At 37.4% G+C, this 27,597-nt stretch overlaps 1 protein-coding gene across 15 annotated transcripts in view; it reads right to left on the bottom strand.

Moving 5' to 3' along the window:
* TBL1XR1 (TBL1X/Y related 1) overlaps positions 1-27,597 on the bottom strand; it is a 168,372-nt gene that overhangs the window by 76,062 nt on the left and 64,713 nt on the right. For 12 of the 15 annotated variants that reach the window (XR_011428757.1, XM_070242650.1, XM_070242646.1 and 9 more), the window contains one exon: positions 10,710-10,778. The exons of 1 other annotated variant lie outside the window; for it this stretch is intronic. The gene's annotated coding sequence lies outside the window, so the exon portion shown is untranslated. Of the gene's footprint in view, positions 1-10,709; positions 10,779-11,263; positions 11,441-25,973; positions 26,014-27,597 lie in introns of those variants that run through there. 2 more of the 15 variants (XM_070242651.1, XM_070242652.1) reach the window with 2 other exon arrangements.

A 27,597-nucleotide genomic window follows, 5' to 3' on the forward strand; every position in this document is an offset into this window, starting at 1 on the left:
GAGATCAGAGAAAGTCTGTTTTTGAAAAGAAAAAAAGAGGTAGATAAACAGCTTATGTATCCTCTCAAACTAAATGAATTAACAAGTATTTATTTTTATGAAAGCCACTGTTTATTCTATCCTATCCACAATTGAGGGGAGGAAGTACCATGTAAGGAACATATTAAAAGGCATTATAAAACAAAATACATTTCTCAATTAAATGATTTAAAAGACTGGTAAAGGAAAATGTGCCTCGTAAGTCCACAATATTCAAATCAGATGCCATGTGGTAACTTATGTAGTTTCTGAAATTTTAGCCGAAATATCAAATCCCTCCTGTGAATGAAAATAACAAAAAGCTTAAGTAAATTTGTAAAAACCTCTAGCTATTGTTTAAATGAATAGAATTCCTTATTTTTAATGGACTCTACAACAATTTTATTACCTAATTGTTCCTCCTGCAAAATAAAGGGCAAGAACTGACCTTTGTGAGAACCTAAGGTCCACCCCAGTTCTACTGTGCCCCACAGTTCCTATCTGTTCCATATTAGAACACTAGTACAGACATATTCTCAGAAGAGAAGACAGACTGTGGAAACAAGCCTCTACAACTTACTGCCAAGGTGGTTATAAACAGGAACAACGCTTTCCTCGTCTACAAAACAGAGATACTAACCTCACAGAGTTGCAGAGATGTTTAAATAAGATATCTACTCTCTGTCACAGAACACTTACTCATCCTTCCATTTCTGGTCTGGTTTTTACTTTTCTATTTATCAAAAAACCTTATAAACTAATCAAAATGTCTTTTGGTGTCTCCTACACATTTAAAATATTTCTGTGTAATCTGTTCTAAATCACAAACCCTTATGTCCTAAGTCTTTTTTTAAAGTATCAGATTATAATGAACTTAAAATGATTCCATTAAACATTTGAATGGAAATGAATGTCAAATCAGATGGACCTTTATACATATAGAATATAGTGAAATAAGAACATTAGCATTTTTTTTATGACCTTCCTTACAGGAGGAGATAGTAAATTGCCAGGAAAGAGAGAAAACAGGCATTGTGAAGGGTCTCTGTTCCAATGAACAAGGGGAAAAAAATCAAAAGATATGACTGAAACTAACTGGCTTAAAAAGGACAGAATGTGAAGAAGCAAACAGTACCTGTTAAAACGGAAAATTCCTGTCTTTTACATACTGAACTTTACTATGTTAATTTCTCTTTGGAGCAAAAACTAAAAAAATAAATAACAAAAATATGCAATATTATCCATTGGAAATATAGAGGATGGATAAAAGAAAAAATGGAAAAAAAGTAAAGAGACTCCAAATGGCTTTAATATAGCCACAAAGTATGCAATGGCCTATAGCTTCAAATTTTGCAGCTATATTACTAATATCAGACCATGCAGCCCAACCCTAAATGTGTTAGAACCTAATAAGACTGAATTTAACCTAGTATGGACAGTTTGAAGAGTTGGAAAAACTTAAAAATTAAGCCAGACAATAATCAGTGATAGGAAATCTTTTGTTTTAACATTATCTCACTAAACACCCATTCCTCTATGTGGGTCTAAGTTCTTCCTCTCACTCTATCCTTGGTTCCTTGAGATAAGAAGAGAGCTATGTTTTATCTCTGGTTGCACGGCACCTATACTAAGAACCCGTAGAAAAGGCACCAAACTTATTTGAAGCATGAAGATCAACTTTTAAATAACAATAGCAACTCACCATAACAAGCTCTACTGTTACATGTAACGTAAGGATTAAATCCATGTAAGAATCCAAACTTTCTTTGCCTTTCAAACGATACCACAATCTCTGATTCCATTTTAGACAGTATTATCAGCCTCATATCACACAACAATCATCCATTGGTAAAGATACAGGGGATCAGATAATACACTTCCAATGTGTTTGTATTCTGCTTTTCTGAGTCTATCATTTGTTTTGTTTTTAATAAAAGATAAACCATACATTTTCAAAGAGACACTTGCTCAGATACACGTAAAGGCATAGCTCCCTTTGGAAGAAATTCAGCTTGTAGCTGATTTCAGGTCCATCTATTAAGGAAAAAAAAAACCCTCAAGACTAGGAGGGTTTTCCAATGTAACCCTCTTACTATTCATTTGAAAATTAGTTCTCCAAAGGCATGAATTCTCAATCAAAAGAAAACATCTGTCTATATGGCAATGCTATCCATTCTTCACATTTAATAATACCACCCCAAAATCATGTGATTGTGAAAGATAGATAATAAATAACAATGAATTTTTCTACAGTGAACAGAATTAATTTATAGATGATATGCTTAAGGAGTGTACAGTTAAAGGGAACACATCACTGGCTCCTCAATATGCACGACACTGCTTCTTGGGAGCTACCTCTCGGTAGGGTCACAACTCTTTCCTGTCTGATCCTCAGTCTAGCAAGCCATAATTTACTTTTATCAGTTCTCTTAGGATAACCAAGTTCTGGGATAAGAGATGTTAATAAAATACACTAGAGTAATTTACAAATGAGAAGAATGATTTACTAATTTACACTAAGAAATTTAATTGGCAGTAGATTGGAATATTCATTGATGCAACAGAGGCTGGCAGTGCCCAGCCCATATGCCCTCATCACTCAACTTTCCTTAGGAGCTGGGCTGCTTTTTACTACAAACACCTGAGTGCCATCTCTGGCCACAGGTTAGGTCAGGGAGGAGGTGCTGAGGAGCTAATGCCCTGTCCTCCCCAAAGCATGACTCCACCAATAAGGAATGGGAGTGGGCAAACAAATTACCCCAGCTTCCTCACCCCTTGAGCAGAATAATTCAGAGGCATGTCTGATACTGTCCCCACATGATTTGAGCCCCAATGGCCCACAAGAGTAACCTACTCTTTAAGGCATCTGTCCTGGCCTTCTTATCTTCCTTTTCTTACTTCCCCAGTCCCCACTATGGGAACTTTCTGGACTCACCTTTCCAATAAAATGGTTAGAATCAAGGGTCTGATCCCAGGAAGATCAAACCTAAGACAACTGGTCAGCATAGTTCCTGTCTTAGTAAGAAAATCTTGTTGTTGAACCAAATTAATTTTTAGAAGTTATGGGATGCCTTTAGAATCAGAACAGGAGAAAACAGGACTAGGGGATCGGTCAACAAAAGCGAGAGATTTTCCTGAAAATAAGAATCTATCTTTGGAACAGTTCAAAGAAAAAGGTATACAAATAGTTCTAAAACATATGAAAAGATGCAAATTAGAACCATAGTGAGATACCCATTTCTCACCTAAATTTAATCTCAAAGATTAAAAAAATATATATATATATCCAAAAAGTTCTGACTATACACTGTTTGTAAGTGGGAAAACAGGCATCCTCATGCACTGCTGGAAGGAATGTAAGATGGCACGACGCCTACAGAAGGGGGTTTGATGAACTGCTTCCATACTACCTGCACATTCATGCCCACCCCTGAAACTCTCATTCCTGAAACAGCCATGGGATAGTCATGTAATGGACTACCATGCACATTCATGCCCACCCCTGAAACTCTCATTCCTGAAACAGCCATGGGATAGTCATGTAATGGACTACCATGCACATTTATGCCCACCCCTGAAACTCTCATTCCTGAAACAGCCATGGGATAGTCATGTAATGGACTACCATGCACATTCATGCCCACCCCTGAAACTCTCATTCCTGAAACAGCCATGGGATAGTCATGTAATGGACTACCTGCACATTCATGCCCACCCCTGAAACTCTCATTCCTGAAACAGCCATGGGATAGTCATGTAATGGACTACATGCACATTTATGCCCACCCCTGAAACTCTCATTCCTGAAACAGCCATGGGATAGTCATGTAATGGACTACATGCACATTTATGCCCACCCCTGAAACTCTCATTCCTGAAACAGCCATGGGATAGTCATGTAATGGACTACCATGCACATTTATGCCCACCCCTGAAACTCTCATTCCTGAAACAGCCATGGGATAGTCATGTAATGGACTACCATGCACATTTATGCCCACCCCTGAAACTCTCATTCCTGAAACAGCCATGGGATAGTCATGTAATGGACTACCGTGCACATTTATGCCCACCCCTGAAACTCTCATTCCTGAAACAGCCATGGGATAGTCATGTAATGGACTACATGCACATTTATGCCCACCCCTGAAACTCTCATTCCTGAAACAGCCATGGGATAGTCATGTAATGGACTACCATGCACATTTATGCCCACCCCTGAAACTCTCATTCCTGAAACAGCCATGGGATAGTCATGTAATGGACTACCGTGCACATTTATGCCCACCCCTGAAACTCTCATTCCTGAAACAGCCATGGGATAGTCATGTAATGGACTACCGTGCACATTTATGCCCACCCCTGAAACTCTCATTCCTGAAACAGCCATGGGATAGTCATGTAATGGACTACCATGCACATTTATGCCCACCCCTGAAACTCTCATTCCTGAAACAGCCATGGGATAGTCATGTAATGGACTACCATGCACATTTATGCCCACCCCTGAAACTCTCATTCCTGAAACAGCCATGGGATAGTCATGTAATGGACTACCGTGCACATTTATGCCCACCCCTGAAACTCTCATTCCTGAAACAGCCATGGGATAGTCATGTAATGGACTACCGTGCACATTTATGCCCACCCCTGAAACTCTCATTCCTGAAACAGCCATGGGATAGTCATGTAATGGACTACCATGCACATTTATGCCCACCCCTGAAACTCTCATTCCTGAAACAGCCATGGGATAGTCATGTAATGGACTACCATGCACATTTATGCCCACCCCTGAAACTCTCATTCTTGAAACAGCTATGGGATAGTCATGTAATGGACTACCATGCACATTTATGCCCACCCCTGAAACTCTCATTCTTGAAACAGCCATGGGATAGTCATGTAATGGACTACCATGCACATTTATGCCCACCCCTGAAACTCTCATTCTTGAAACAGCTATGGGATAGTCATGTAATGGACTACCATGCACATTTATGCCCACCCCTGAAACTCTCATTCTTGAAACAGCTATGGGATAGTCATGTAATGGACTACCATGCAGCTGTTAAAAGGAATGAGTACTAACTCTATACACTGCTATAGGTGATCTCCAGTATAAGTAGATACATAGGTTTGCTTACATCTTTAAAAATAGCAACCAAGTTAAACCTAGTTACCTATTAAGTGGAGGAAGAAAGTAAGTAGATACATAGGTTTGCTTACATCTTTAAAAATAGCAACCAAGTTAAACCTAGTTACCTATTAAGTGGAGGAAGAAAGTAAGAATGTACCTCACTTTGAAGTAATACAAACGTTTTATATATAACTATAAAACAAAATTAAATCAAAAATTTTAAATCCTGAATACTAAAAATAAAACGAAACAAATGGACTCGACTATATATCAAGTTGGTGGGAAAATCAGACAAGTGGATTTAATTCAAGCACTTTAAAACATAACACTTTGACTGTAAACCCAGTGGGACATGAGCCAAAAAAAAGCAGTTGTCAATAATCATATTGGTGGTACTGGTTTAAATATATAGTTTATAATATAAAAACAATATTATGTATAATAATTTTATATTTATTTTATATATTTACATTTATCTTACATATTTTGTTTGTATACTATATTCTATATTTTATATCTTTAAATAATATATTTACATATTAAATAATATAATATTATATAATATAAATATATAGAAGAAAAAAGTTTACGTAAATACCATTAGGAAAAGAGAATTTTCAGCATAAGACGGAAATACTGAAATCAAAGAACTTAAATGTTAAAAAATAAAATCCTAAATTTGTATCAGAAATATCACAGACACACACTGCTTCCGGCAACCAGAAACAATGACTACCCTTAGCCCTAAATTGTGGCTCTAAACACCACTTTTCACCAAAACGAACCAGGCCTTCTTGGAGACATAGCTGATCTGAGGACTCAGGAAGAACAGGTACAAAAAGAGCTTTGGAACATCTTGTTAGGTCAGAAAACAAGGAAGCCATCAAAGACTACTAGAGTCGCGTCAAAAAGACTCAGAAGTCAACTTAAGCTCTTTTGGCCAAGACAATCTGAGCATCCGTAAGAATAAGAATAAAAACTACAATGCAATAAACATATCAAACATTTAAATCTAGAAGCTCACAACGACACTTTAAAAAAGAAATCCTCATTGGTCTACTTTTCCAGGACTCTAGGAAACAGCTCAGTACTTTGAAAATTGGTAAGTAAAGTCAAGAATCAAGTATTCAGTATGCCGGTTCCTGTGCAAACTGTGCCAAATACCTGATGAAGGACATTCCTCTTTATAGAAATAGGACAGATAATAAAGGTTTGATCTAATTAGGATATCAACATTTTGTACACTCATGGAAATTACAGATCTAGGCAATGATCATCATTGGTCACCTAATATCACAAATAGAGACAACCAAATATTATGCGCCTCTTCATGGAAGTTCTTAGCACTGCCTTATGAAATATTCTCTCACCCTAACCCCCTCAAAACAAAGCAAAAAAACTCCACAAAATGTGAATTAGATTAAGCTTTTAGATCTCATTACCAGTTTACCAAAAAGTACAATGGAGAGAGAGGCATTTTACTACAGGGATGCAATAAACTAAATACAGAATGAGGAAACCTTACACGACAAATAAAAGGGAAAAAAAATAATAAATAAAGACATAGAAGCATAAGATGTCCACAGCAACCAAACGTAATGCATGAATTCTGTTGTGATTCTGGAAAAACATTATTTACAAGAAGATGAGGAAAGCAAACTAAATGGATATTTGATGATATTAAGAAATTATCATCACCTCACTTCCATTAGGATGCCCATTATGTTAAAAAGCAAAACCAAAAACACACACAGAAAACAAGTGTTGACAAGAATGTAGAGAAATCAAAACCTTTGTGCACTTTTGTTGGGAACATAAAATGGTGCAGTAACTTTGGGAAAAAGTATGGAGGTTCTTCAAAAATTAAAACGAGAAGAACCACATGAGCCAGCAATCTCACTTCTGGGTATATATCCAGAAGAACTGAAAGCAGGATCTCGAAGAGATATCTGAACACATGCTCATCACAGCATTATTCACAAGAGCCAAAGCAACCCAAATGTCCATTGATGGATGAATAAAGAAAATACTAATCAGCCTCTAAAAAGATGGAAATCCTGTCACATGCTGCAATATGGATGAACCTAGTGGACATTATGCTAAGTTAAACAAGCCAGTCACAAAAGACAGCTACTGTATGAGTCTGCTTTTATAAGGTATCTAAAGTAGTCAAACACATAGAAACATAAAGTAAAGTGGTGGTTGTCAGAGGCTGAGAAGAGGAAGAAATGGGAGGTTTTTGTTCAATGGGTACAGAGTTTCAGTTTCGCAAGATGAAAAAGTTCTAGAGATCTGTTGTACAACAATGTGAATTACAATTAACGTTACCCTTAGGTGTACTAAGTGTACACTTAAAAATGGTTAAGATGGTAAGTTTTATGTTATGAATTTTTATGACAATTTTTTAAAGTATATTTCAAATTCCTTTTCAAATAAAAATAGTCAGATTTTAAGGTGTGATAATGGAATTGTGGTATATATTTTTAAACAGTCCCTATCTTTTAGAGATACCTACTGAAATATTTGTGAATGAAATCTTGGGATATATATACTGGCTCCAAAATAATCGAGCGTTGGGGGTAGGGGAGACACAGGAATAAGGAAGTCAGAGATGAAACAAAACTGGTGACTGTTGCAGCTGGGTGAGAGTTCACTATGCTAGTCTCAAGTGTATATTTGAAATTTTTCACAACAGAAAGTTAAAATAATAATATACACCTGTTGGCCAATGGGGTCTATTAATGCAATGAGATAATTACAGAAAGTACTATGAAACATTTATTTAGGAAAGGAGCTGTAAATCACGATGATTTAAGATGCAATTAGAGGGGCTGGCCCCATCGCCAAGCTGTTAAGTCTGTGAGCTCCGCTTCAGCGGCCCAGGGTTTCGCCGGTTCGGATCCTGGGCCGCGGACACGGAACTGCTCGTCAGGCCATGTTGAGGCAGCGTCCCACATGCCACAACTAGAAGGACCCACAACTAAAAAAAAATATATATATACATATTACAATTATGCACTGGGGGGATCTGGGGAGAAAAAAAGCAAAAAATGGGGCCAGCCTGGTGGCGCAGCCGTTAAGTTCACATGTTGCGCTTTGGCTGCCCGGGGTTCGTAGGTTCGGATCCCAGGTGTTGACATGGCACCGCTTGGCAAGCCATGCGGTGGTAGGCGTCCCACATATAAAGTGGAGGAAGATGGGTACGGATGCTAGCTCAGAACCAGTCTTCCTTAGCAAAAAAGAGGAGGATTGGCAGTAGATGTTAGCTCAGGGCTAATTTTCCTCAAAAAGAAAAGCAAAAAAAAGATTAACAGTTGTTAGCTCAGATGCCAATCTTTAAAAAAACAAAGATGCAATTAGAGTTACAATAACTTGCACCTAGGCAAGTGAAGAGTAAGGCAAAAAAGAATACTATGAATCCCTCAAAGTTATTATATCAAAAACAAAGTTGGGGATGGGGCTGGGGTGGTAGAGGTAACTTACATACATTCCCACAAAGCATTCCTTTATGGCATTTTCAGAGCAAAAAAGTGAGATACTACATAGCACAGGTTTAACTCGGAATGCTATGGCACTTCTCAGGTTCATGGGAAAACCACCATTTTGAACCAATACCTATAAATTTACTAGTGCATCATGAAAACCTGCAGAAATGGCTTCAGTGTCCTCTGCTAGACTATAAGCAAGTTTGCTGTAATCTTGGCCTTCTTAATTTCTAACACTAATCCATATATAGAACTAACACAACCATAAATGAACATAAATGTCTGTGATCATGACTTAAAAATGATTTCAGAGATTTCAACAAAATTGGGAAATGCGTTCGAGATAATCTGATTTAACCTACAGTCTATGAGCTGTTCCAAAAACAAAACAACACACAGTGTGTATGAGAGGCACATAAATATCCCATGAGGACAGGCACTCAGAAGAGAGCGCCAGCAGCACAGCACCCACACCCACACCTCAGATACCCAAGAGGCCTGTGCAACAGATTCTCAGGGGAAACGTGCCACAAAGTTAAGACTCCAACAACCAAAATGACTAACGGGCTTCAAACTTCAAACAAAAAGCCAAGGGTGGACACTGCAAAGGCCAAAGTTGATTTACCATGGAGCTGCTTCTGACATGAGAAACGCTGGAGCTCCAGAGGAAACACCAGATCTCAGGACAGTTAATGAGTTACCCAAGCACCCTAAAGAAGGCAGCCAGGGTTTCATAAATTAACAAAGAACCACGTGCTCCTCTGTGCTAGGTAAAGCCAGGAAAAAAATTCTTATTTTCCCCCAACATTCTCCATTAACTGCTGAGACAGACAGAGACAAGGAGAAGAGAGAGGGGAAAAGGAGGCAGGAGGAGGGGCAGGGGGAGGAGGGCGAGGTCGCTATTCTTCCCCAATGAGAATTGAGAAGAGAGAGAACGGAAATCTTCCTCCTAGCAACATACTGACAAGTCCAGCTTTAAAATGAATCATTTCCTAGGAATATTTTCACAGGTAACTTATCCACTCATCCTGGTTCTAGTTAATTTGTAGTAGTTTTTATTTCAGACTGATGCATCTACCATTTCCAACCAAATGCTATACACCTTAATCAGTTTCTATAGCTACCTGATTCAATGTTTAAAAATAAAACTTTGATGAAGTAAAAATAATGAAAGTTTTTGATAATACACTATAGAAAATATTTAGAAGTAGAAGGTATTTTTGTTAAGTAATTAATTTTAAAAAAATGAAAGTCAAAATTCATTCTCTGCTATTTACCGATCCCCAAAATACACAGCAAGATCATTTAGGTAAGGAATTACTTTTTATAAGGGAGAACCATTCTGATTCTAATTAACAGTGATGAGATCACTTGGCCTGGACTTTAGAAATTTAGTCCAGTTCTGTCATCTAATTCTACAAGAGTACTTGCCAAAAGACATCTGCAGAAAAGAGCAAATTCCAACTCGACAGTCTTTCTGTGGCAAAACAGAGCTGACAGATTTTTACTCCACAGAGGAAGGCTTCTAAATGATCTTTATAAACAGGTAAGAATGGCTCTTCTGAAAATTATTCACTAACTAAAAATAGAACTTCAGACATTTTCAATGCCCTTTAACTATAAATATTAGGATAAATAGAATATGCAAAAACAGACTATTTTAGTAAGATGATAGACAAAAACACAAGCGCTATTACTGCCACTATAACTTAAGTTTAACAAGGAAATTCTATTCACAAAATACAGTCAACTTGTTAAAATACAAGATCATCACTATATAACAATATATATAATAATCCTGATAGCCATAACCAAAAGGTTCTAAAATGTACAAAGGAAATCTTCCAAGTAAGACTTTTTTCTTTTTTTTTTTTTTTCACTTAATAATCAAAAATTAAGTATCTTAAACTACATTGTTTTAAAAAAACATTTCTTTATACTCCGGGAACAGATGTATATTGTTAAATTATAAGAAACTTTCAGAATTCTTAATAGATTCTTAAAAATAAGAGAATAATAAAAAGAGCAATTAAAACACTGGCATTCGGAGCAGGAGGCATTCTTACCATTGGCAGTGCATTGATGTGGGGATGTGCAACTGAGTATCCGGTACCACCAATCACAAGTTGCTGATGCTGAGAAAAAGGAAAGTAAAATATTCAGTGTGCCCTAAAACAAGTTCAGTTTAAAAGATTTCCCATACAAAATGTTACATGTATGAAATGCGTTTTATTTATGTCTTTAAGGTCCCTACCAGCAAATACCTTTCTCCCCCTAAGCAATTGCTATCATAAACAACAGCAGCAACTTGAGTGCATAATAGTGGCAGGCACTGAATCTTTACAGATTTCCTAAAAGGTCAATGCAAAGAACAACATGAGACTCAAAGAGATGAATTTGCACATAGGTGCTCTCACCCCCATTCAACTCAGTGCAAATATTACTGCAATAAGGCCCATTATTGTATGTTCATAATCTATGATCATGAGCCATAACCAATGGTATAAACTTACATTCTATATATTCCGTTTAATAATAAAGAGAAATACACGATTGGTTGTGAAACAATTTCAATCAAAACTTAAACTTTGATCTCCAGAGTTTACATTTTATAGCTTACCCAGTCTTCTCCATTGCTAAGTCACAGCACATTATTTCCATGAAGCTTTTGTGTAAATACACAAGTTGTTTTTCACACTCTTTGTCAGAGGGGTGACCCTCAGATGGAACCCTGACCAGCACAGGGTCCACCACGTGCTAGAGCAGAGCACAATCTTCCGTGACAGTACACGCCGCTGCCACAAAAGGAAGGGAGGAGCTTCACCTCATATACCAAACAGGTGAATTAGGTCAGTAAACACTAAAAAGTTAACTAAGCAAATACACCGAATAACTGCAGAAAGAATTTAATCCCTTGAAGTTTTCTCCCCTCTGATTTTATCTTTCATTGACTGGAACTCTGATTTGTGCTGATGACCAACTCCGTGGCCATACTAAGTAACGGTGCTACTGTATAACTTTCTGGTAGTTAAGTTATAAGGAAATTTAGGAATTAAAATAACATTTAGTAAACACGCCACACACTTACTGAAATTATAGATGGGTTACTTCCACATACAATATCCCACTAGCTTCTAGTGCTTCAAGACAGGGGAGAGACTCCCAAAGCTTTGTGGCACAAGACACTTGTGAGCTAGTTAGGAGATCCATTCTAGCACCTATTGGGGAAACGTTCCACAGATATCATGACTGAGTCCAAACAAACACTACATTACGGCTAGGTTCTGTTTACCTCAGGGTCATTTGTTATGAACATCAATTATTTTACTATAAAGTCTTTATGAATTTTTGAGCTATAGGCTATATTGGGCTATTTGTTATCCAAAAGTTGGCAGAGCACCCTTCACAGAGAAAAGTTTTGGCACACCTTCATTCTATTTCTTTATAAATAATTACCATTTGCTACTGAATTATATACATTTTAAAACACATAAAACCAACGTAAAAAACAAAGAGAAATTACTTATTTACAGTGCTACAATCTTGTCTGCAACATTCTAAATTCTTAACTTTTATGTCTTTTTAATCATGATGGTTTTATATCACTATTAACTAATATCTCAAGGTACAACTTACTCTTAGAGCAAGGCTCACCAGTACCAATTATGAATGTATGCCTATATGTCAAATATCTTTCTTGATAATCTCGCATTTTTTCAGCCACCTTCTAAAATTATTAGACCATGGCAGGTGCAAAGCTCATTCTAGGAGCTGAAGTCTCAGCTCCACCATTTTCTTGTTTCCTATTCTTATTCATGTTTCTTATATCCCGTTTGCTTGCAGAAATCTTTAAGTTATTAGTCTGTTTTGTGGGGTTTGGTTAAAACTAGATAATATAATCCATAAATCTACACAAACACAAGTAAATTTATGGCAGGAAGCTTAAATACATGGCAATTCCCAGAAACGGACGAATTAATGGGACTGCCACTGTTGCTTTGTGAACTCCCACTCTTCCCAATACCATTCTGTGCCATGTTACTTATACATGACTGACATCAGGGCCAAATGAGGGTACAAATTTGAACCCTGTATTAAGTATTAATAATGCTTAATTTTTTAAATCTAAAGTGAACATAGGTAGACTAATAGGGCACTGCACCCCATTGGATACTTGTTTTCACTACTGGGGGTGTACATAACACAACACAAACACACACATGTCTAACTTTGGAAAATACTCTATTAAACCACTCCAGTTGCTAGTCTTTATTTTTCCTCTTCTCTCTGGTTCTCTTCTCTCTTCTGTGGTCAGTGAGTCCTTCTCTCATCACTCTCAGATGTCTCTAACCTCAGTTTTCTCTAATTATCTTTTCTCTACTTCTGTTTTCTTCACTCATTCATTTAGCTTTTCCTATTAGATGACAGCTCCTTAAGGGAATAGGCCACAATAGTGATTAAATAAATATTTAAGTGGTTTAATAAATATTTGACTCTAGGATTGGAAGGATGAATAAATCTGTGAAAAATAATGTGTCAAGAGGTATGCCCATTTGCACACACAATACAATCTGAAAAACTAGGCAATTTCTAAAAAAACGTATAAGCAGGGCCATATTTTGGTTTCTGTACTAGATGTTTTCCTAGTCAACTCATTTACCTGTGCCCTGGCCATTGGGCAGTGCATCTGTAAAGTATACCACACAGTTCTTCAGCTTATAGCGAACATCTGAATTTTAAAAGATATAATTATATATTCTACAGAAGAATTTCAAAAATCTCAGGTGTATTTAAGATAATCTGACAGAATGTATATTAAAACTATTTGTACTAAAGTAATTCAAGCTGTCCAAAAAACAAAAGCATGTTTTTTGACACCTGCCTTTGTAGTCTCCCTTGTTCAACATCCTCTACTCTTGCCACAGCCCATCCCCCTGCCTCTGTTCTCTGCACTCTTTGGCTGCCATGACACCGCTCATTCCTCTGCCAGAAATATCCTTCTACTAAGGTTCTCTGACCACAAACCTAGCCCATCTCTTCTTTAAAGGTTCAGCCCAAATCAGCATCCTCCCTTAATTATTCACCCCATTATCTGAAGAGAGAAACAGGAGCCTCCGGTAGAATTATGTGCGCCATACTCTCTTACCATGCCTCCCCCAGCAGACTTCTCGTAACCAGAGACTGATTTGTTCATGTTGCTGTCCCACCACAGAACTAAGAACAGTGCCTTGAACATACAGTTCTTAAGATACATATGTTCATAAAATGTTATAACATCTGTATGTGTAGTAGGGATAGGTACACACATATTTGAAAATAAAACACACCAGAAACTGAATTACAGCACAAATAAATCACGTTGATAAGGAAGAACTCAACAGATTTTTACTTCAAAAATATTTAGGAGAGCCTGACTACATCAATATTAATATATTAATAATATTAATCAGAAAGTGATTAATAAAGGTTGATTTTTACCACTAAAAACACTCAAGAGCATGTTATAAAATTAGCGTAAAACTATCAACTACTCTGTGTACTGCATAAACTAAACCTATTTTCTTTACTTCTTGTGATGAAATAAATGTTTGTTCGCTTTGGTTTGTCTCCAAACAAAAAGTTTTGCTTTTTAGAATCTGTATTTCAGAACGTTTTACCTAAAATAAATGAAGTATTAATCTCAGAAAAGGCTTTCAGAATAGAAACAAACACTGATGACTCAGCAGACACCCAAAACCTACCACCTCCACTTAAGAGGATTTTTTTTAAGATGCAAAATCCTGTAAAACAGCACAACAGTGTATTTTGACTGATCTTCACAACTACTACCCTGCGGTCTCTAGAAGTAAATTTATTTGGCTTGTAGCTCTCTTTGAAAAGCTAATGGATTATGGGCCCTTTCCCTAGGAAAAGGTGCAAACAAAACGAAAATTGCTTATAATTTAAAGTAGCAACATAATCTAATCTCGAACTTAGTGGCTAGTAACAACTTCAAGATACCTGGTATCCTTAAGAAACAGAAGTTACAAATGAATTTTTTAAATTTGGAGAATTTGGAAAAATCATCCCAAGAATTAATTAAAAAAACATAACAATCCTACCATAATCAATCTGCTTAGAAAGATTTTTATTAAATGAACTTCTGGGCAAAAGAAAAGTCACAGATAAGGTCCAAAGCAAATTGCTTAGCACATGACTGAAACCACAATAAATGAACAGTGATTACCTCCAACAGGAACAATTTAAAAAGAAATTTATTTGTAAATCAAGGAGTTTCAACTGAATATGATCCATTTCACAAAAGACGACTTAGCTGCCTTCTTCCACATGGCAATCTCTAATAACAAACTTTGCATTCAGCAAAGCCTCTAAAGCATTATATCCTGTGCTCCCCTACCCTAGTCTCATTTCCCAGGGAATCACACACACACACAATACTCTAGACAGCTGGAAGATGAGGTACGTGGAAAAGAGGAAAGAGCTGTAACAGAAGGACATCTTAAGGACACTGACCCCGAGATCAGACTCAAAAGCAGAGCAGTCTGATGAGACACAGCTTTGCCATCACTGGTTATGATTTCACTTCCCTGTATTACCTAAGTGACTTAGGGAAAACGGAATCAACAGTTGTATATTATGATCCCAATTTTATAAAAATAAGATATACTCAAGACCACAAGCCCACATAAAGAACAATTTAAATATTCCCTGGTGTCTAATCATCCTATTATTACCTTAGTTGAGTTAGTTTCATTGATAGCATCATATGCGGTTGAATTTTTATATTAAATTTATACCAAAAAAACTATTGTGCAAGAATAAGACAAAAAGCTATCCAGTACCCCGAAATTTGCCTGTCAGAGAGTAAGCAATGCAATAAAAAACAATAAAATCCACAAACTCTTTTATACTAAGCCATAGAATTTTTAAAATTAAAGTTAGGTTTGGGCAGTTTCAAGTGCTATTAAAAGTCAAATTTATTTTTTAGGCACAAACATCTCTATCCATGCAAAGTTTCACTAACTTTCAGTGACAGAACTTGAACACGAGAAAAGGCTTACACTCAAACTTTAGTTGTAATACTAGAAAGATGATATAAAAACATATGGATACATATATATTACTGTCAGTCACTTTTTTAAAAAAAGAAAGTCCATCAAGAAAGTGTAACTAGAACTAATTTCTTTTTCTCTTCCAAAACACTGTTACTAAATTAATGGTGCAACTTACAATTTATGATGCCTAAGAAACATGACAGATCTGACATTGTTTTCTTCTTAACACAAAGCTGATACCAGCTATAGCTTTTTTTTCTTTAAGTAGTTTGGGAGGAAGAAAAAAGTAGAAGGGTGACAGGATGCAGTAGGCATAACGTAAGGATCTAAGAAATAACAGGATAAAAAAAAAATCAAACTTTGCCTACTTCAAATTTGCCTAAGATCACACAGGCAGGTATCTTGCTACTTAACAAATTAGAAGAAAAAACGGACACAATTCTTTGATCTTACTAGGTTTCTCACTCTTCCCAAGGGTAGAATATTTAATACAAGATACTAAGAATTTGAATAGCTAATTAGGCTAGGGCAACACAAAATCCATTCTGCTGAAAAATACACTCCCAGCAGAAATGACAACAGCTCTGCCAGGGATGGTGGGTCACTGATTAACTCTGTCCTACAGAAACACCTTTCCAGATTCTCACCTGTGACACAGGGGGGGTCCCTCACCCAGATTTAATTGGTCTAGAGTAGAATGTACACAGCAGTTGCATTTAGAAGCACCCCCAGGTGATTCCAGTGGGGGTTGAAACCCACTAGACTATGTGGCAGGAAATGGCAGGATGGGGAATTTTACCAGATTCTAATTGTTAATCTGTTGGTGTGGGTGGAGGCACAGAGGGATCACTTCTTTGAAATATTAGCATTGAAAAGTGAGTGGTTCTCAGAACTAGAACAGGAAACGTACTATATCGAGCAAATTACAAGTTATTAATTTGATTTTAAGATTAACAATAAGAAACAAAAGATACAACTCAACCCCTCTGTCCAAAAATGAATTAGAAAAGAAGGACAGCAATAATGAGGACACTTTAGACAGAAAGAGACGTAGGAAGACCACAAAACAGAGGAGTTACCATTAAAAAAAAAGCACAAAGGAGCAGTGCTGATACCTACGTCTAGATAAAGAGATACATAAAGACCAATGAGACTCAGCTATATGTGACAAAATTATTAGTAGGTAGAAGTTATAGAAAGGTACTTTTTCTGCTCAATATAGTGGAAAACTGTCACACAAATCAATGGAAATGTTCAAACAAAACCTAGATCTATCACTCAGCAAGGAAATGATTATAGTGAGATATGACATGGGGTTGTATGTGCGCCCTGTCCAATTTTTTCCAACTCGGCATTCAAGTGTGCTGCCAGGGCCACCAGCAGCCTCTGTGGCACCTTTATGCAAATTAGACTCCAGCAGGACAACTTAGAAAAATAGAGAAGCCATATTACAGCACAAGGGTTAAGAGCCTGAACTGTGGAGCCACACAGCTCAGACTTGACCCCCAGGCTCTGAAACTGAGTATGCCAGACGAGCTAAGACAAGTTACTTAACTTCTCAGGGACTTAGTTTTCTCATCTGTAAAAGAAATGGTTACGAGAGTTGAATAACTTAATATTGATAAAGTGCTAAACAGTGCCTGGCATAGGATTCAGTCATTTTTAAATAACAGATGTAAGTAAAAAGGAGCCCTTTCCTCTGAGAAGACACAGTCCCATACCAGGGAAATGGCTTGGCTGACAGAACGCAGTGTGGATGGCAGTGCTCACCGGTCCCCGTGGCTGTGCACTTCTGTGCAGAACACAGACTGCCTGCTCACACCCTGCTGTGCTGTGACTATGGCTGTGGAGCCCAGTGATACTACGTCTCTTGTGAGGTAACATAACACCACTAGTACTCAAAAAAACATTTAAGCGTTGATAAAACTTTTAAATTACAACATATTTGGAGTGTGCTTGAACATGGCAGTTGTCCTGACTAGTGGGACCCGACAGAGGGCCAATGAACACACCTGACCAGTGCAACAACACAGTGATGATGAACACACCTAACCAGTGTGACAACAAAGAGTGACAGTAAACACACCTGATTAATGTGACCAGAGTGATAATGAACACATCTGACATCTGAGCAGTGTGAGCACAGTGATGATGAACACACCTGACCAGTGTGAAGACAAAGACTGACGATGGACACACCCAACACTCACTGAAGCGGAGGGCTCAATCACACTTCCAAACTGTCTTCAATTTTCACTTTGTAATGGAAAAGGAGAAGCTTCTTAATGTGTTTTTTTTTTAATTAAGAACATGCCAGCAGATAATTACTAAAATGAAAATTGTCATTCTGAAGTAGTTTAGACAGAAAGAGAAAAAATATATTTACATTAAATTAGGTGGGTTAGGTTCAGAATTTTAAAATGTTATCTTTCTATCTACTACTGAAGTCTTCGAAAGAAGCACTTGTGTGTGTCTTTACTAATAGCATTTCCTTACAGATATTCACAGGAAAAAACTTAAAAACTGGTTGCTTTGACTCTATATTTTTAAAATTGGTATAACCAACGTATAACAAATACATTGCCTTCACAGTAAGTTAAAACAAATTTCTCATTTAACTACTATATTTCTATCAAGATGGCTGTCAGAAATACACTCCTTTAAGAAATCAAGCCTATCCTGTCTTTTACCTAATTCATTCTAAGTATATGATAAAATAAATGATATATTCATAATTCCAGAAAGGGCCAAATTCTCATCCGATTTGACAAATTGTTTTCAATTTAACTTTATTTTAATGTTTGATGTATGTATGTATGTATGTATGTACGTATGCGAGGAAGATTGTCCCTGAGCTAACATTCGTGCCAATCTTCCCCTATTTCTTGTATGTGGGATGCCGCCACAGCATGGCTTGATGAGTGGTGCATAGGTCCACGCCCAAGATCTGAATCCATGAACCCCGGGCGGCCGAAGCAGAGTGTGTGAACTCAACCATTATGCCACCAGGCCAGCCCCTCAAATTTAAAATGGAATACTTAAACCACCAAATACAAGCTATGTTGTCTGTCTGATCCACTCAGGACACACAAACACAGGGATAGGGACACACGCACACGTGTGCACAGACTCTCTCCAGGGTCATGAAAAGAAAGACAACCACCTTTCTTAAGTAATTCAATTTATTAACTTCCGTACAAAACACTACTCTCACTGCTCACCATCCAAATTATAACAAAGCACTGACTGAGACTATACAAACACTACAATTACTTCATCTTACTTTTCAGCTACTGCTATGCAATGGTCTATGAGCTGGCAAACTATGGCCAGAAAGTAAATACTTTTGGTTTTGCAGGGCACACGATCTGCCACAACTACTCAACTCTGCTATTACAGTGCAAAGCAGCCACACAGAATACATAAATGAATGGTATTACTGCTTCCAATAAAACTTTATTACACACACCAAAAAAGGGGGGAAACAGCCAATACTTTGTTGACCATGAAGTAATTCCCAAGACCACCCAAAATTCTACTGATCCAGGATGGAACGGAAAGCTTCTAAGTTAAATAAGGTAAAGATACCAAAAAAAAAAATCAAAGTAACAGACCAAGTGAAAAACATTATTCAAGCATTCTCCACTAAAACAATATAACCACTCCATGAGAAGGAAATTTTCTTCCTAAGTCCTTCAAACCTATTATCTTATGTGGCACCATATAGAATAATGAAGTTTGATCAGAAAAGTGAGAGTATTAAACTGTCAGTATTTCTCTGCCATCTTCAGACACTTAGAAGACAGTGGAGGTAGAATGCAAACAACAAAGGATTTCTACTCTTTCTGTTTAAAAACTCACCTCTGTCTCATCATACCCACATAACCCTGAGCACATCCCCGTCTGTAAAATGAGGCTACGAGCTGTTACTACTACACACTGCAGAGAGGGCTCAGCGCTAGACAGCTGGCCAACAAGGATGAACCCAGTCTGGCTTATTCTAAAAAAAAGGAAAAAAAAACAACTATGATTTAAAAACAAGAGAGCACCAATCCTATTAAATCTCTAAAGATGGTTTGCACAGAATTAATACTAATAAATATCAGCTAAGTATAACTGATATTTATATAGCTTAAAAAGGTACAAAAGGGTTAAGAATAGTATAGTGTAAAAGATAAAAAATTTAGGTTCTAAGCAAAAAAACTGTTTATGACTTACCATGAGATTATAAGAACAGCAATGGGACTTATTAAAAAAATCAAAACAGACAAACAACAAAGAAAGAGAACGATGAAGGCACAGAAATAGCAGAGCAGTCCTGGAAATGAACCCTCTTGGCCAGGGCAAAGGGAAGCAAGAAAAACGTTGGCCTTAAGTTTTGTCAGTACTAGCTAATGTTCACCAAGTAGTGAGTGAGAAGAAATGGGAGTTATTACGCATACTTTGAGAGAAAATGAGTTTGTATTTCAGCTTTCTGACATGGTTAATGACAACTGGACACCAAAAATCACTTCTATAATGTGAACTAAAATGTTACTGAAAAACATGTTTTCACATTTTCTAACAATCATAATCCACAAAAAAATCTGGGAAAGAAACAAAGTAAACTGTGTATTTGTAATTATTTTCTAAAACAAGTTTATAAAACTGTCTATACACAGAATTACATTTAAAACAAAAGGTCAACTTTCTTATCTTTCCCCAGTTCTCTAATATCAAAGTAACCAAAGATTCCATCAACCACAAAGGACCTAGATGCCATAATGAACTCTCTCCAGTGATGCAATAGTTACTCAAGAAAATACAAACCATGAAGAAAGCCAGATTCTCCTTCAAGAGACTAGGAAGAAATGTAATTTAAAGCCTTTGTTTATCTCTAAGCCAAGTTAAATGGTAGGGTTGTTTGTTTTGGGGGATTTTTTCTTACTGACTGTAAGAGTTATCCTGCAATAGACGACAGAACTGTGGGGAGAAAGGAAAGGGAAAAAGAGAGGGAGAGGGGAAAAAGAGGAAGAAAAGATTTATTAACCTCTCTACCAGACATTGTTAATACTAAAAGTTAGCCCTTTAGCAACAATGGAACAAAACTTACTAAAATACATCCGTAAGTAAAGATCCTTGCCCTCAGTTTAAATTCCCGTGGAATTTAGAATTAAGTGTTATGTAGAAGGTGATAAGTGCCATGAAAACAAAAGTCCACCTAGGGTGAGGGGACTCAGGAGTTTTGGGGGAAGGGAGGAGGTGGTACCCCCAGGTTGCAGTAGTAAGTAGGATGGTCAGAACTGGTTTGTATTTCCAACAAGAGTTGGCAAGACACTCAGGAAGCTATTGCATGTTCTATGTTCCGTATGCAGGCAATCATGTATGAAGACGTGCCTTAACTTGGTGTTGTCAGCACTGGAAGCATACCTAGAACATCCATATTCACGAAATAGGTCGCATGTTACAATCACTCTAATTTTTTCTTGCCTATATCTCCTGTGTATTATGAAGCCATAATTCCTAGGATAGATACTAGGCATTATCAATGACAGGTTACTTTAAATACTTCGCATTATAATATTATGGAGGCCATCATAAAAGTTATAAATGTAAAAGAAAATATCTTAAATAAGAGAAACTTTCATAACTGTTGTCCAGAGGCTGTTCAAATTATTTTCATACAAGCATTCTTACAAAGTTTTTTTTTTTTTTTTTTTTTTAAAGATTTTATTTTTTCCTTTTTCTCCCCAAAGCCCCCCGGTACATAGTTGTGTATTCTTCGTTGTGGGTTCCTCTAGTTGTGGCATGTGGGACGCTGCCTCAGCGTGGTCTGACGAGCAGTGCCATGTCCGCGCCCAGGATTCGAACCGACGAAACACTGGGCCGCCTGCAGCGGAGCGCGCGAACTTGACCACTCGGCCACGGGGCCAGCCCCCTTACAAAGTTAACATCAAAGAGCTTTGAACTTTTTCAAGACACTGAGTACTGGAAAATAGAAAAATGCCACTGAAATGGAATGTCTGGTCACTTGTTTAGACAGCAGACTCAGTTTTTAAATATCCAGCAAATGCTTACAATTGCACCTAGTACTACATACTTTTCCCTACCATCACTACCTTAAAATTCCTAACTAGGTGACAACAACAACACACAAATGTGGACACAGACGAAGACTTCTTCATTTTCCCCCATTGTGCTCAATATTCTTCAAGAGAGAAAAAATAAAGAGGAGACAATAAGACTAGTTTGTGAAAATGAACAAAGCTAGAACTATAAAAGACTAGCTGAACTTTTTTCAATACCTTCAACTGTAAACTGGAAAAAAAAAATAAGAGTGTCTCTATAGCTTGTGGCTACTATCATACCTAAAACAGAATCTGGATTCCAGTGAATACTAAATGAGAGCAGGGAAGAGGGGAAGAATTTGTGGAGATAGGGAAGCAGCAACAAAAGCTTGCCTTTTCCTCATAAGAAGGGAAATAAGCCAGAAATTATTTAAAGAATACTTCTAGGTAACCATCTTTCCCACAAAGAGGATGAAAATCTGTCATGTGTGGTTGTTCACTGGCCTCTTGATCTCAAGTCAGGGCTAATCAATCAGATGAAAAGAACTAGGATGACTCAGACTCAACTAGACAGACACAAAACCTAAGTAGGCCACACCTGAAACCTGTTTACTCAGAAGGATCTAGAACAGGAAAGGCTATCAGGGGATTATCAAGCCAGACATGTCAGCAGAATATGCAAGTCAGGAGTTACTGTCTTTGTACCTCTCCCTCCTACCACCACCAAGTAACTGCTCTAGTACAAGGGGGCAAGAATTCACAGACGGGATGGAAGCTACGATGGCTTAGAAACCCCAAGATCCACAGAGGAACCAATACCATCTTATAAGAATCTCATAGGCATAGCTGCCAGGGGACCCAATCCATCAAGGGACATGCCCAGTCAGAAGAATGCACCACAGCTTCCGACCAGGTACTCACTCCCACTCCAGACGCAGTTCACAAATCAGGGACCACTTTGCTATGCCCCATGTTGACCAGTAATATTGCTGACATTCCACCTTTACGTTTCAAATTAAACAAGGTCATTTATCAGTAGAAGGAGAAAAGGTTTGGTGAACCCTTTCCTCACAAGGCACCTGGGTCCTCATCTCTACTCTGCCTCTAGGGTGTCAGTGGTCCTGGGCCTAGAACTTAAGCCTCTATGGGACTGATTCACTTCCTATAAGCAAGAACTGGGTTTGACTAGGTTGACCTCCGAAATCCTTTGAAGTCTTTTAAAAAATAAGAACTAGGCTCACAGAAAACCAGGCCCTCAAAGGAAAGAAGAAAATATCTCCTGACTTCTGAGAATTAAGGCAGCACAGACATAAAACCAAACAAACTAAAAGATATATTACCAATAGCATAGAAAACCTGTTTTGATGATATGAAGGTTAAACATAGTTAAAGAAAAGCAGTGTAGTTCATAAAGAAATTGAGACCCAGAGGTTAAATATTCTTACTACGGTAACAAACAAACATTAAACTCTGTATTGCTAGTACACTCAGTATCATTTAAATCTCATAACAAGCTTGTACAGTAGGTATTATTGTCTGTTTCAAAAACAAGTTAACTGAGGCTCAAAGAAGTTCCCAGACCAAGATTTATAGATGATAAGAGGCAGAGTAACTGTTCTTCAGATGCCAGGTGAAATTCTTAACCACTTTCCTCCTCTAGGTCTACTGAATATCTTCGCAAAGGCTTTGTTTCCAAAGAGTTTTTGTTTTTTGTTGTTTTTTTTGGTGAGGAAGATTGGCCCTGAGCTAACTTCCATTGCTGATCTTCCTCTTGTTGCTTGACAAAGACTATCCCTGAGCTAACATCCATGCCAATCCTCCTCTAATTTGTATGTGGGATGCCTCCACAGCACAGCTGATGAGCCGTGCATAGGTCAGTGCCCAGGATCCAAACCTACATACCGGATCCAGGGCAAACCCTGGGTTGCCAAAGTGGTGTACCCAAACTTAACCAAAGAGTTTTCTTATTCCAACATGGCAAAGAATTTTTAATGAAGAACCACATATTTAGGAGAAAGAGATCTATATCCACATTCTCTTATTGCCACAAGTAGGATGGAGTCAGTACCATCAGGATCATGGGCACCCACCAGAGGACAGTGTAAGTCCACCAACCAATAAAGACAACTTTTCTGCCATCCACCACTACCCAGTTTCCAAATACTTTTGACCTAGGGTATTTCATACAACTGACTAGTTCTTGAAATATTATGTGGATTTAATTGTTAAAAAACCAATACATACAGAAATCAGGGACTTCCTTTGAGGAGAGTTAGGTTAAATTTATTTAATTTACATAATAAGTATTCTAAAGAGAGCACAGAATTTTAAAATCCTTTTACTTTTGAAAGTTTACCAAAAAGTCTTGGAAGGCACAAAAGCCCTATAGCCATTTCTATAGCAAATACTGTGTTGCTTATGGCTAAATATTCATTACCCAAGTCAGAAGCCTGAAGTCACCTGACTCTTCCCCGTCCCCTTTGTTGGCCCTATCCAATCACTAAGTTTTGATGACTCTTCCTCCTAAATATCTCTAGGCTGCTTTGAATCCTAATGTCTACACTGCTCAATCTCCTCCCCTTGTAACTTTGATGGAGTCTAAAGCCCAAATTATTTTTAATAGGCATGCATCCCAAAATTTCTAATTGCATGGTACTTGATTATCTAAAAATTCAGCTTTTTTTTTTCTTTTAATTTTCAAGTGAGGGACGCAATAGTGGGTTCCTTTGTTGGGTCACTGCTTAATTAGCTGCTCATTTACATAACAACTATTAGTTGTCTTCAGCTTCCAGGCTAACATAATCCCAATTCTGTTCAAAGCAGCAACAGGTCCAGATAAATACTAATACTCACTTTCTCAGCCTTTCCTGCAGCTAGAGGTAGCCATGCGAAACAATCTGGCTAATAAGCAGAAATAGTGGGGAGGGGGCAGCCATCACCACACGGGAGCAAACTGGGGAAGCTTTTGCTTTCCTGAAAATAGAGAAGAGATGCAGGACTTCCTCCTACTTAAACATGATGCCTCCAGCAGCAGTAGCCATTTTTCAATTGAGGCAATGAGCCTGATGGAATTCCACACACTAATGACGAGAGAATAAAAAAATACAGAGCCACTTTCTGCCTCTCAATTTGTTTTATTTGTTCAAAATAGTGTTTTCAGTTACTTGAAACCAACTGGACATCATTCTCCCAGTAGATGTCCTCAAAGCATTTCAAACTCACTATGTATAAACTTAATTTATCTCCCATCCCAAACTTGTTCCTCCTCCTATACTCTCTCCCTCTGTGTGTGGCTCCATCCTCCCAGTCACCCAAGCTAGAAATAGGGCTCTTTCTCCTCCCACATCTCCTACAGCTAATCAATCACCAAACATCATTACTCTCTATCTCTAGGGTGTTACTTCACAAGTATGTGTTAAATTCCCCCAATCCCTCATATTTTCATCACTTGGATACACTATGTCCTCTGGCTAAATTTTACATCACCTACATCCCACCTACGTTCTACCGCCATTGTGGTACTGTATATGCCTGTCTCTCTTCACTAGAGTATCTTGACGTATGCCTCCTTCAGCTTTATAACTCTAGATGCCTAGAACAAAGCAGGCAATCACAGCAAAAATGCATCCCTCTCACAAAAGGGCTACTGGTAAAATGAAGACCTTATCTGCACAGGCAGGATAAAAATCAATGACAATAAAATTGTTGTGTTATTTTTCACTGCCTCACAAAATCAATGTCAGGAAGAACGAAGACAAGTGTTAATCTAAGGCAAGCCATATCTGAAATTCAGAATACTGTAAGTATAATTTTTGTTCCAAAGGTACAGAATAAGAACTAGGAACAATTATTTAACAATCACATTTAGCTCTGAAATATTGTACTACCCAAACACCTTATCATAACTCACTATCACATCTTGGGGAAACATTTTAAAAGCATTTTAGTGCAGTGATACTGTTTAAAATGCACAAGCAAATTTAAAAACATAACAGTTGCTCTTAAAAAGCATTTCCTAAATTTTGCTCTTTGGGGTATGCTGTTTGACTTTGATCCCGTTGATTACATTAGGCCAGAGCAGAGGAACTGGGAAGGCAAAAGAGAACCACATAAAGAGAAAGTACCAAGAGCCTGAAGTTAGTTCACTGAGAAAGGTTTAAGGTTTGCTATTTTTCCCAATCGTTCTTCAGACAAAAACTGGACAGACTACTGCAAGAAATTAGCTTACAATAGGCAGGGACTCCTTTCATCATCAGTTTCTGACCCCAAGGTCCTAGAAAGACAGAAAAGAAAGAAAAATGTGCTCTGTTGGCATTCTAACACTGGAGGAAATAACAGCTAAAGAATATGGACGACCCTTGCACATCTGCTCTAATGAAGCTCTCTATGCATTGTCAAATCTCCCACGTTCACTGGGGCTGCTGTGAAATTACATCCCTATCTCATACCTCCTGTCACTTTTATTTCTTGCTTTCACCTCTCCTAATAATCTGAATATTTTATGTCCTGTTCTCTTCTAACCACACTAAATTCCCTACTCCTTCCCACATTCATCTAACAATCCTATGCCAAGCCATTTCATTTGTAAACCTCACAAAATACAACTGCCAAAAACAAATGTCTAGTTCTTTATACTTATTCCATTATATTGGTGCACAATAAATATTTATGATGCTTTCTATTCCACAGCTTCATCTATTCTTTCCTGAATTCTAGGAATTAAGGTAGAAGAAACTATACATAGAACTAGAACAGAAGTAACCGCAAGAATACTGTGACTCTCCCACTTACTGAGCATGAGCCCTTAGGCTTGCTATTTAACCTCTCTCAACCTGTGTCTCCTCATCTGTAAAATAAGGATTTTAACACCATCTACCCACAGAAGGGACTTATGAGAACTAAATAAGATGATGCATACCAAGCATGTAACAGTACCTGAGACATAAAAAGCACTTAATTCATGGTAGCCATTGTTGTCTTACTAGAATTTGTGTGTGATGGAACACACTGAGCTGTTCTTTAATATAACCACAGATTTAAAGAAAGAAACTGTCAATCAGTACACCCAGTCTAAATGTCTAGAATGCTTTAGTTTTTGTTTTCATGAATGTGAGGCATAGATTACAAAACCAAAAATGTACCTTTGTTTTAAACAGACTGCTGCTATTGGCATTCCAAAAATAGGGTATCGTTTCTGGATTAAATATTGGATATAAAATAAGAGGAAAAAAAGAGGATTACTGGACAAGGAAGCAGGAGTGGGTCATGATTTTGGCCTTTAAGAAATAATACCTATTTTTAATTAACATCACAGCCAATCGTCTATAACGAGTACAGGATTAATCAGAAGTCCATGTTTTAAAGAAACAGCGGTCTAGCATTATTCCTGTTCTCTGGCTTCCAAATAGTAGCTAAGAAGCAAAGAAAGGAAACTACTGCCTAAAACAGCAACACTGAATTCCTGGGAAGGATACTTCAGTGATAGCAAATAATGAGTAAATTTAATAAGGCTTCCATTAAGCATTCTCCATAATTATAAAGCATTTAAAAATAGTACATTAATTTTAGCTTTGAATGTCATGTAGATTACTATCTGTGTGGTCTGAAATTATTTTCCTTCTAGATATAACATCAAAATAATTTTAAAATGTTAATAGGAAATAACTTGCAGTTTCCCCTTCCAGGATGTTCCTTACAGGCGGTGTAGGCTGTCAGTTTTCCCTGTTTGTTACCCTGGACAATTTAATGTGCTCTATAAAGTCTACTAATATGCATCCTCTCTAGTGAAGTAATAAAGATGTTAACAGTTTGATTCAGACTAACTTCAAATTCCACTAGTACAGTGGCTAATT

The sequence above is a fragment of the Equus caballus genome, chromosome 19 (genome assembly GCF_041296265.1).
Source record: "Equus caballus isolate H_3958 breed thoroughbred chromosome 19, TB-T2T, whole genome shotgun sequence".
Lineage (NCBI taxonomy): Eukaryota > Metazoa > Chordata > Mammalia > Perissodactyla > Equidae > Equus > Equus caballus.